Consider the following 11,091-nt stretch of genomic DNA (forward strand, 5'->3'; position numbering starts at 1 on the left):
TCTGTGTGTGTGTATGTGTGTGTGTGTGTGTGTGTGTCTGTGTGTATTTCCATACGCAATAACTCTGTCCATTTTAAGTCTACAGATTCGAAATTTGATATACAGGGTACTGAGATTTGGGAAAATATTTGTGATCCATTTTCGGCCAGAAATTTGGCTGTTAATGGGTCAACGTTCAAAGGTTTGACCTTTGAGAACTCTACCAAACTCCTCCGACAATTTTGGGTCTACGCACTTGAAATTTTAGATAGAGGTACCTTGGACATGGATCTAACTTAATAACTTGATTTTAGCCACAAATAGTAAATATTAAGGGGTCATAATAGGGTCAAAGTTAAAAAAATTGACCTTTTTTTTTTTTTTTTGCTCAACATACACCCCCAAACACTCGGGCAACGCCGGGCACACATGCTAATCTATATATCTATAAAAGTGAACGTATCTGTCTGTGTGTCTGTGTGTCTGTGTGTCTGTCTGTCTGTGTACATTTCCCTACGCAATAACTATGTCAATTTTTAGTCTATAGACTCGAAATTTGAAATACCGGGTACTGAGATTTGGGAAAATCGATGTGACGGATGTCAGCCAGAAATTTGGCTGTTAAGGGGTCAAATTTCAACGATTTGACCTTTAAGAACTCTACCAAACTCCTCCGACAATTTTGGGTCTAGACACTTTAAATTTTAGATTTAGGTTCCTTGAACATGGATCTAACTTAATAAAGTGATTTGAGCCCGAAACAATAAATTTTAAGGGGTCATAATAGGGGTCAAAGTTTTAAAAAATTAACCATTTTTTTTTTTTTTTTTTTGCTTTTTTTGCACAGCATACACCTCCAAACACCCGAGCAACGCCGGGAACCCCTGCTAGTATATTTATAAAAGTGAGCGTATCTGTGTGTGTATCTGTGTGTCTGTGTACATTTCCCTACGCAATAACTCTGTCCATTTTAAGTCTACAGATTCGAAATTTGATATACAGGGTATTGAGATTTGGGAAACTCTTTGTAATCCATTTTTGGCCAGAAATTTAGCTGTTAAGGGATCAAAGTTCAACGATTTGACCTTTGAGAACTCTACCAAACCCCTCCGACAATTTTGGGTCTAAACACTTGAGATTTTAGATATAGGTTCCTTGGACATGGATCTAACTTATTAACTTAATTTGAGCCCTAAACAATAAATGTTAAGAGGTCATAATAGGGGTCAAATTAAAAAAAACTAACCGCTTTTTTTTTCTCAACATACACCTCCAAACACCCGGGCAACGCCGGGCTGAAATGCTAGTATAGAATAAATAAATATATTAATTAAAACGTGTCGCATGTTATGTTACCCTTAAAGCTTGAGCAACACCAGCTCTGTTAGTACACACGCGCGCGCACACACACACACACACACACACACCTCTCTCTCTCTCTCTCTCTATATATATATATATATATATATATATAATATAGATAGATAGATAGATATAAATAAATATATACACACACACACACGCGCGCGCGCACACACACACACACACACGCACGCACACGCGCGCGCACACACACACACACACACATATATATATATATAAAGTTATGGAAATATATATATGGCAAGCTTAATTGGCATATATTTCCATAACTTATTACTTAGTTCTACTCACGCATTGAACACTTTTGAAGTAAATACTGAAAGCTGATGCATAAAATATTACATATCTTTATAAATTTTTATATAGACACATGTAATAAGATACAAATAAGGGAACAACGAGGATACTAAAAAGAGCTCTCGGTTGGTTTCAATAAAAAAGCGGGGCAATGTTGGCAGCTGGTTTGGCTGCCCCATACCCAGCATTACAATCTTCAAAGGAAGAAAAATTGTAAAAAAAAAAAATGTATCATTTTCTTTATTATAATAGTAGTGCCGAAGTAAAATGGCTGATCACAGTTTCAAATTCCAGGTTTCCAATTTCAGCATGAAAACAATTGTCCCGTCTTATCACACTGAAGAGTTATCATACGGCGAAGCAGCTGTCTGCGGATGATTACATCTATCTATGTATTTTTCTAGATATGAAATTTTAAAAATGTTATAAAAATCATGAATATAATGCTATGGGTTATAGTTATTAATATTTTACTTCGACTAACTTACTGATACAACGTGTGCGAATACGTGTACGCGTATGCCAGAAATATACGATACTACAAACGTACTTCACATAGAGGAGGAAATTCTTTGAGAAAATAAAAATCAACGCGTATTATTTGGATTCTTCGGACTACTGTTTTCTTCTGTTCATTTTCATAACGTTTCAGTTGATGTAACCTCCAGCCTTCTTTAGGTGTATATTGTCGAACTCAGAAATGTTTCTGTTGTACCTGGGAATTTGGACGGAATTTCGAACGGAACCCTTTATTTACTTTACGGAGATACCATCCTTTCGTTCCGTCAGCCATAACTTAATAGAGGTTCAAAGTAATTTGCAATTGTATTTTTCGGTCGCCTACACTGAGAATTGAACCTTCAACCTTCAGGAGTATATCACTTTTACAATTGATTTTTCAAGTACTCTAACCATTGCTCCACGAATCCTTGCTTTAAAAAATAAATAAATAAATAAATAAAAAATAAATAATTGATACTCAAGATGAGAACAGTAGTTCGCAGAATCCAAATAATATGAATAACCGATGCTTATCTAAAAAATTCAGAAACGTAAACAAACAAGTCCCCTGATTCCGCAAATGTACTCCTAAATGTTTTATTTTCAGTAATAATATTTAGGAAAGCGTTAAAATATCTTTTCTTGAACGTGTTAGCAACTTTAATAGTCGGATGTTTTCTTAAATTACAAGACTATCTCTTAGAAATGAACAGTGATGTCATGAAGTATTCAGATTTCGGTCATACAACTCACGAAGTTTTGTTTTTTTTTCTTATAAAAGTTTTGAAAACATTTGCGCTCTTTTTACGAAAAAAAAAAAAAAAAAGGAAAAAAATGAAAATACTTTGTTTAAAACTTTCAATGTTAGGAAACCCCTGATAAAACTTTATAAGCATATGAGAAAATAAATTTTCTGCTTTTATAAACAAAATTCTGCTACTCACGTGAGGAGGCACAGGGTGGAATGTCAGGTGGAAGGGCTGGACCGATTATTGCAAAATCTAGATGCAGTGTTCCGTTTATATGCAGTTTGTTGTTGTTGTTGTTGTTGTTGTTGTTATTATTATTATTATTATTATTATTATTATTATTATTATTTGAATGAATTTGATTGGAGGAACGCAACGTCGCGTAAAATAAGAGACCGAATTCAAACTGACTGGGATCAAAAGTTTTCTATATTCGCTTATGTGGATTTGTGTATGTAAGAGAAATTAGCGTGGGTGTAACTTGGAACTGGATGAATGAATGTACTTCTGTGTGCGCGCGCGCGCGCACACACACACACACACACACACACACGCACACACACAAAACACACACACAGACATACACACATGCACAGGTATGCTTTCTCTTGTCTCTCTTATAGACACGCAGAAATACACCTCTTTGCAGTTTCCGTGTATTTTATTCAGAATTTATTCCATTGGTGGTCCCTGTGCCCCAACCCCCGCGTATACTTTCGCCTTCTTTGTATCAATTAGTCAGTATCGATTTCTCAACATGAATCGAAAGCTGATTGGTTCCTCAGATTAACCACGCATTGGAATTTCTTTTACCCAAACTTATAGCGGCCCACGCGGACGGGGTTCGTGTGTTAACTGGTTGTCGTTGATTTAGCTGTAGTAGTCCTTTAACACCGCGTCGACAAGTGGGTGTGGCACTCGTGTATGTGTAAATGCTCGCGAAATGCGTACAAACTTATGTTTGCGTACAGCAAAATAAGAAACTATAGAGAACCAGAAGATGTACTCGGCGTTGCCCGGTATTAGACGTATCGTTAAATTCCTTAAAAAAAAATGAAGTAAAAAAAGAAAGAAAATAAATTATGATTATGTTTTTTTTTTCTAAACAGTTCATTTCTTGTAAGTAAAAAAAAAAAAAAATACTCGAGCTGAGATCGAAACCAAAACCTAAAGACAGTAAGCCGCGTATGATAACCATGAAGCCAGCTTGCCAAGATCCTTCAAAAGCATTTTCTAACCTTGTGAAACAGTTAATAAACAGATAAAAATCCGACAACCCCCCCACCAAGTAACAAATTTTCAATTTTGACCTATTAGCAGCCCTTTTTCCGAATGAAAACCGATTTAAAAGTTTTCCACATATCTGAATATCCTATATACCAAATTTCAAGTATGTAGATCAAATATTCGTTGAGTATATAGGTTGAGAAGTATCCTCACACACACATTCTCACTTTTAGAGATATAATAGATATGGCAGGAAAATATTGTGCGTGCAGTTTTATTCGCATGTTGGGCAGATCCGCTTGGTATCTATTTTTCGACCCAATCTCTGGCAACTTAGCGTCGCATCTTCCGACGGATCACTTAAGCAGCCGGAAAATCCCAAAATGAAGACCGTCAGACGATTAATTCATAACGCGGCGCCCCCCTTCCTCATATTAGGATTATCTTTCTATTTAGAAAGCCATTCCTAACACGAGGAAGAATTTCACGTTGCATAGTGTGGTGAAAATAATTTTCGGTATTCATTTTTTTTTTCTGGATTTAATGGATTTCACGTTTTCATTGAAACTAACAGCTGATTCAAAAATCGTGTCGGCACCTCCTAGGTGCTTACGTAAATTGCCGAAAGATGTCGACGCGAAGTTGCCAGAAAAAAGTCGTAAAAAGATAATTACTGTTTTGAGCATGCATTATGTAGTCATGCCGAGTTAAAGATCAAACCATTATGTTCACTTTCGGGCTAATACTCAAGGTATAGATCATGAACATCCTCCAATCTATCGTTTGAATAGCGTTATTAAACTTGTTTTACTAACTCCATAAGACACAAACGCCTGCATAGAGGAGATAGGATGAGAAAAAATGCGATCGATTTTCAAATAAATGAAAGTAAAATACTATTTGGTTGGTTGGTTGTTTTTGTTTTACGGCATATCAACCCTTTTAATGCCGAATCCAGTTATTTTGAAGAAATTTTTTTAATAGAATATATTTTTTCCAAGTCGGTTTCTATTTAACCCATACTTGGGTCCCTAACAGGTACTACCACTCCGGGTCAGAGTGGACCTGAGAGCAATGGCAATTAAAGGGTGGCTCCACACTCCCCAAGGTCCGCAAGCTGGGGCCTCACCATCGGATATAGTTTAAGGTCATATCCAGGACTGTACTATTTGGAAACAAATCTATAGTTTACGTATTTTGATCACAAAATTTCCAAAAATTATAAATTTTCACAGAATTTTTAGTATTCATACAACTTTTTAAATTAAATATCGTTTAGATTTTTAATTTGTTTATTTTGTCTGAATACATTTGAATGGAAAGCACTCTACCTTAATGTTAATTGTAAATATGATTCTAAAGAATGAGTGGTATATATATATATATATATATATTATATATGATGATTGCAACGTCTTGTCAGACGACTGTCACTCCCTCAGACATTTAAAATCCATGAGCCCAAATGCCTGAGGGAGTATCTATACAAAGATGATGTTACAGAGTCTTAGCTTTGTACGACAGCTAAGTCTCTAACTTGGTTCAAAATGTTGAGATCCAGCAACAAGCAAGAGCAAGATAGCCAGCAACAAATTAAACTGCAGACCAGCTTAATGCGGGTACTGGTTTCCCGCTTTATGGTTTTTTAAATCAGAGATTTGCTTCTCCTAGAAAGGTTGCCTTCACCATGGCTTACGGGAGCCCTCTCCACCCCACAATATATATATATATATATATATATATATATATATATATATATATATATATATATATATATATATACCTACAAACATTAGTGCTTCATCCTTTCAGGATTCTTCAGTGCAGGGTGTCACGATTAACACCAACCGAACGATTCGAACCCCGCAACACGAGGCATATATATATATATATATATAAAATCATAGGTTTTCAAGAGAGATAACTCATGGCTTTAACGAGGTTATAAGGAGTGCTCAATGAAAAAAGAGCAAGATATATTTTTATTAATATAACCAAATTTAGTCGCCTGAAGAGGACTTTTGGTTTTAACCTACCATTTGTCCGAAACATTACATATCCAGTGTCGCTACATTGTAAATTTATATATATATATATATATATATATATATATATATATATATATATATATATATATATATATATATATATATAATGATAATCCATCAACTAGTGTCTTGTCATTATACAACTCATCAGCGTGGCTGAATCTAGCGAGATTCAAAACCACAACCCCAAAGTCTGTATCAAGCTCTCTCTTTCTCTCTCTCTCTCTCTCACTATATATATATATATATATATATATATATATATATATATATGTATATATATATATATATATATATATATATATATACCGGAAATAACCATTCTCCTTTAGGTGCATGTAATACTTGGGGTATGTCCTCCTACGACCGAAACTGAACACAAACTAATTTAGACAAAATAGTCAGATTTCTTGCAAGTCAGACGCTAGAATCGAAATATGACAAGTATTCCTCGGCTGATCTGAAAAATCAACGCGTATTATTTGGATTCTTCGGACTACTGTTTTCTTCTGTTCATTTTCATAACGTTTCAGTTGTCGTAAAAAGATAATTACTGTTTTGAGCATGCATTATGTAGTCATGCCGAGTTAAAGATCAAACCATTATGTTCACTTTCGGGCTAATACTCAAGGTATAGATCATGAACATCCTCCAATCTATCGTTTGAATAGCGTTATTAAACTTGTTTTACTAACTCCATAAGACACAAACGCCTGCATAGAGGCGATAGGATGAGAAAAAATGCGATCGATTTTCAAATAAATGAAAGTAAAATACTATTTGGTTGGTTGGTTGTTTTTGTTTTACGGCATATCAACCCTTTTAATGCCGAATCCAGTTATTTTGAAGAAATTTTTTTAATAGAATATATTTTTTCCAAGTCGGTTTCTATTTAACCCATACTTGGGTCCCTAACAGGTACTACCACTCCGGGTCAGAGTGGACCTGAGAGCAATGGCAATTAAAGGGTGGCTCCACACTCCCCAAAGTCCGCAAGCTGGGGCCTCACCATCGGATATAGTTTAAGGTCATATCCAGGACTGTACTATTTGGAAACAAATCTATAGTTTACGTATTTTGATCACAAAATTTCCAAAAATTATAAATTTTCACAGAATTTTTAGTATTCATACAACTTTTTAAATTAAATATCGTTTAGATTTTTAATTTGTTTATTTTGTCTGAATACATTTGAATGGAAAGCACTCTACCTTAATGTTAATTGTAAATATGATTCTAAAGAATGAGTGGTATATATATATATATATATATATATATATATATATATATATATATATATATTATATATGATGATTGCAACGTCTTGTCAGACGACTGTCACTCCCTCAGACATTTAAAATCCATGAGCCCAAATGCCTGAGGGAGTATCTATACAAAGATGATGTTACAGAGTCTTAGCTTTGTACGACAGCTAAGTCTCTTTCTCGGTTCAAAATTTTGAGATCCAGCAACAAGCAAGAGCAAGATAGCCAGCAACAAATTAAACTGCAGACCAGCTTAATGCGGGTACTGGTTTCCCGCTTTATGGTTTTTTAAATCAGAGATTTGCTTCTCCTAGAAAGGTTGCCTTCACCATGGCTTACGGGAGCCCTCTCCACCCCACAATATATATATATATATATATATATATATATATATATATATATATATATATATATATATATATATATATATATATATATATATATATATATATACCTACAAACATTAGTGCTTCATCCTTTCAGGATTCTTCAGTGCAGGGTGTCACGATTAACACCAACCGAACGATTCTAACCCCGCAACACGAGGCATATATATATATATATATAAAATCATAGGTTTTCAAGAGAGATAACTCATGGCTTTAACGAGGTTATAAGGAGTGCTCAATGAAAAAAGAGCAAGATATATTTTTATTAATATAACCAAATTTAGTCGCCTGAAGAGGAATTTTGGTTTTAACCTACCATTTGTCCGAAACATTACATATCCAGTGTCGCTACATTGTAAATTTATATATATATATATATATATATATATATATATATATATATATATATATATATATATATATATATATAATGATAATCCATCAACTAGTGTCTTGTCATTATACAACTCATCAGCGTGGCTGAATCTAGCGAGATTCAAAACCACAACCCCAAAGTCTGTATCAAGCTCTCTCTTTCTCTCTCTCTCTCTCACTATATATATATATATATATATATATATATATATATATATATATATATATATATATATACCGGAAATAACCACTCTCCTTTAGGTGCATGTAATACTTGGGGTATGTCCTCCTACGACCGAAACTGAACACAAACTAATTTAGACAAAATAGTCAGATTTCTTGCAAGTCAGACGCTAGAATCGAAATATGACAAGTATTCCTCGGCTGATCTGAAAAACAGAGCCGAAAAGTAAAGACTTTTACTCATGATCATCCCAATAGGATGGTTTGACATAAGGTCAGTTCAAAGTGGCAGAAATCCAGTTTCAATAGCAACACTAATCTACACACACACACACACACACACACACACACACACACACACACACACGCAAACAAAGATATGTATATATCTAATATATAAACGGTTATAAGTCTATCTGTCTGTCTCCATATTTTTAAACTCTATCTCTCCGAAACTAAAAGTCGCAGAGCGGCGCTAGGGGCCTCAAATGATGGGATTTTTTACGGACCGTTCTCTTATATGTCTTTAGCGCGTTAAAATGAGTAAAAATTGAAAAAGTCGTTATACATTCTGTTACATCACCAGTTTTTAATGCTACAGTTTCGGTTTCGATACTAGCTGTATGCACGTAAATACTTATTCTTTTACTTTTGAAATCACGACTCTATAATAATATATACGAAATCTTGACAAATCAAAATATTATATTCAAGTGTATTTTGCGCTCGGAAAAGCCGCCTCCCTCCGCTAGTATATATATATATATATATATATATATATATATATATATATATATATATATATATATATATATATAATGGTTGTATATTTTACTTTCCTAAATGCAAATCTACTGAAAATCCTGTGCTTATAAAAGAGTGCACGATGAAGAAACAGAGCATGTTTATAGTATGTTTATTTATCTAAACATTATTGGCTACATATTTGCATACATGTTTCAGCAGTGCACTCACCATATGATGTAAATATGTGGACTTATGTTTCCGAAATATGCACCCTATTACAAAAGTATGAGGGAATTATTAAGCAACTAAACGCCCTTTTCACCACTAGTTTGCTTCTAAATCATAAAGCCTATTTTCAGCGTAGTTTCAAAGTACTTTTTTTTTTAAACTCATTTGAAACTTTGACATTCCGACACTTTATCAAAGTATTAATTATTATTTTTTTTAAATCGTGTCATAAAGTATTCAAATTTTAACCACATTTTTTTTCCAGCAAATAGTTTTATACATATGAACGGATTTTAAACCATTTCCTATTTTATTTTGAAAACCTAATTTATAAACGGTTATATGTCTGTCAGCCTGTCGATGTCTCTGTCTGTCTGTCTGTCTGTCTGTCTGTCTCCATATTTTCAAACTCTATCTCCCCCGAAATTAAAAGTCACAGAGTGGCGCTAAGTGTCTCAAATGATTGGATTTTTTATGAATCGTTCTTTTATGGGTCTTTAACAGTTAAAATTACTTTTAAGAGGTCAAAAACAAGTAAAAATTGAAAAAAAAAAAAATCGTTATACATTTTGTATATTCATCTTAGTTTATTTTAAATTTTAATTTTTAGTCAGTTTATATGCATGTTACGTTGATACAGTAACGTCCCCAGCTGTGAATGCTACAGTTTCGGTTTCGATTCTAACTGATGACACCTAAGTAGTTTTTTTATGTTTGAAATCACGACTCTATAATAATATATACGAAATCTGGAAAAATTAAAATATCATATTTAAGCGTATTTTACGTCCGGGAACCCCCCCCCCCCGCCACACTCACACTTTCCCGCTAGTAAAACTTAAATGAACATAAAAGAAAGAAAAAAAAATACTTTCAATGTTGAGAAGCACAGAAGCACAGAAGCACCCGATAAAACTTGATAATAACGTGAGAAAATAAGTTTTTTTTTTTCTTATAAATGGGATTCTGGTACTCACGCGTGACAGAAGACGAAGATCAGGTGGAAAGACCGGCCAAATTATTGTAAAATAAAATCAAAGTTATGCTCGTTAGGTTGTTAGGATGGTTGTGATTGGTGGAACGCAACGACACATAAAAATCAAAGCCCGAATACAAACTGATGAGGATGGAAAGTTATGCATATCGCCTTCCGTCGGTTTATGTGTGTTCATGTACGCAAATAGAAATTGGTGTTTATATAAGTTGTAGCTGTACGAGTGCACCTATGTTTGCATGTGTAAACACGCGTGTGTGCGCACAGATATATACGTGTGTATGAGCTCCTTCTTCGCTCACACACAAACACACACACACACACACACACACACACACACACACACACACACACACACACACACACACACACACACACACACACACACGTTCGTGCGCGCACGAACGCACACACAGACACACACAAACATATATATGTATAGGAGTGTGACTTCTCAAGTGTTACTATTCACGTATGTTAGGTATATTCTTCTCCGTCGTCAGCTCCTTCAGTGCACACTGCACACATTAACCTGTAGTGTTCTTTTTCTTTAATTAATTAACCAAAAGAATATATATGTTCAAATTTAACACCTTTTATTACCCCCACCCCCCACACACATACACACTTGATTTTTTTATTATTACATTTTCACTCCAAACAAGGCACGTTGCCGCTTGGATGAAGGGGGCTACTATCAGGGACCCAAGTTGTAAGGGTACTATG

The 11,091-nt window shown here is 34.4% G+C and overlaps 1 long non-coding RNA gene across 3 annotated transcripts in view; it reads right to left on the reverse strand.

Annotated features, from left to right (window-relative positions):
* Positions 1-10,594, reverse strand: part of LOC145273010 (uncharacterized) — a 90,727-nt gene extending 80,133 nt beyond the window's left edge. The window contains exon 1 of one of the 3 annotated variants that reach the window (XR_013866149.1): positions 10,349-10,594. This is a non-coding gene — a long non-coding RNA (uncharacterized LOC145273010). Of the gene's footprint in view, positions 1-3,104; positions 3,595-10,348 lie in introns of those variants that run through there. The other 2 variants (XR_013866147.1, XR_013866148.1) reach the window with 2 other exon arrangements.
* Between the last annotated feature and the right edge of the window lie 497 nt (positions 10,595-11,091).

Source organism: Euprymna scolopes, chromosome 4 (assembly GCF_053919585.1).
Source record: "Euprymna scolopes isolate OS-2025 chromosome 4, ASM5391958v1, whole genome shotgun sequence".
NCBI classification, from domain to species: Eukaryota; Metazoa; Mollusca; class Cephalopoda; order Sepiida; family Sepiolidae; genus Euprymna; species Euprymna scolopes.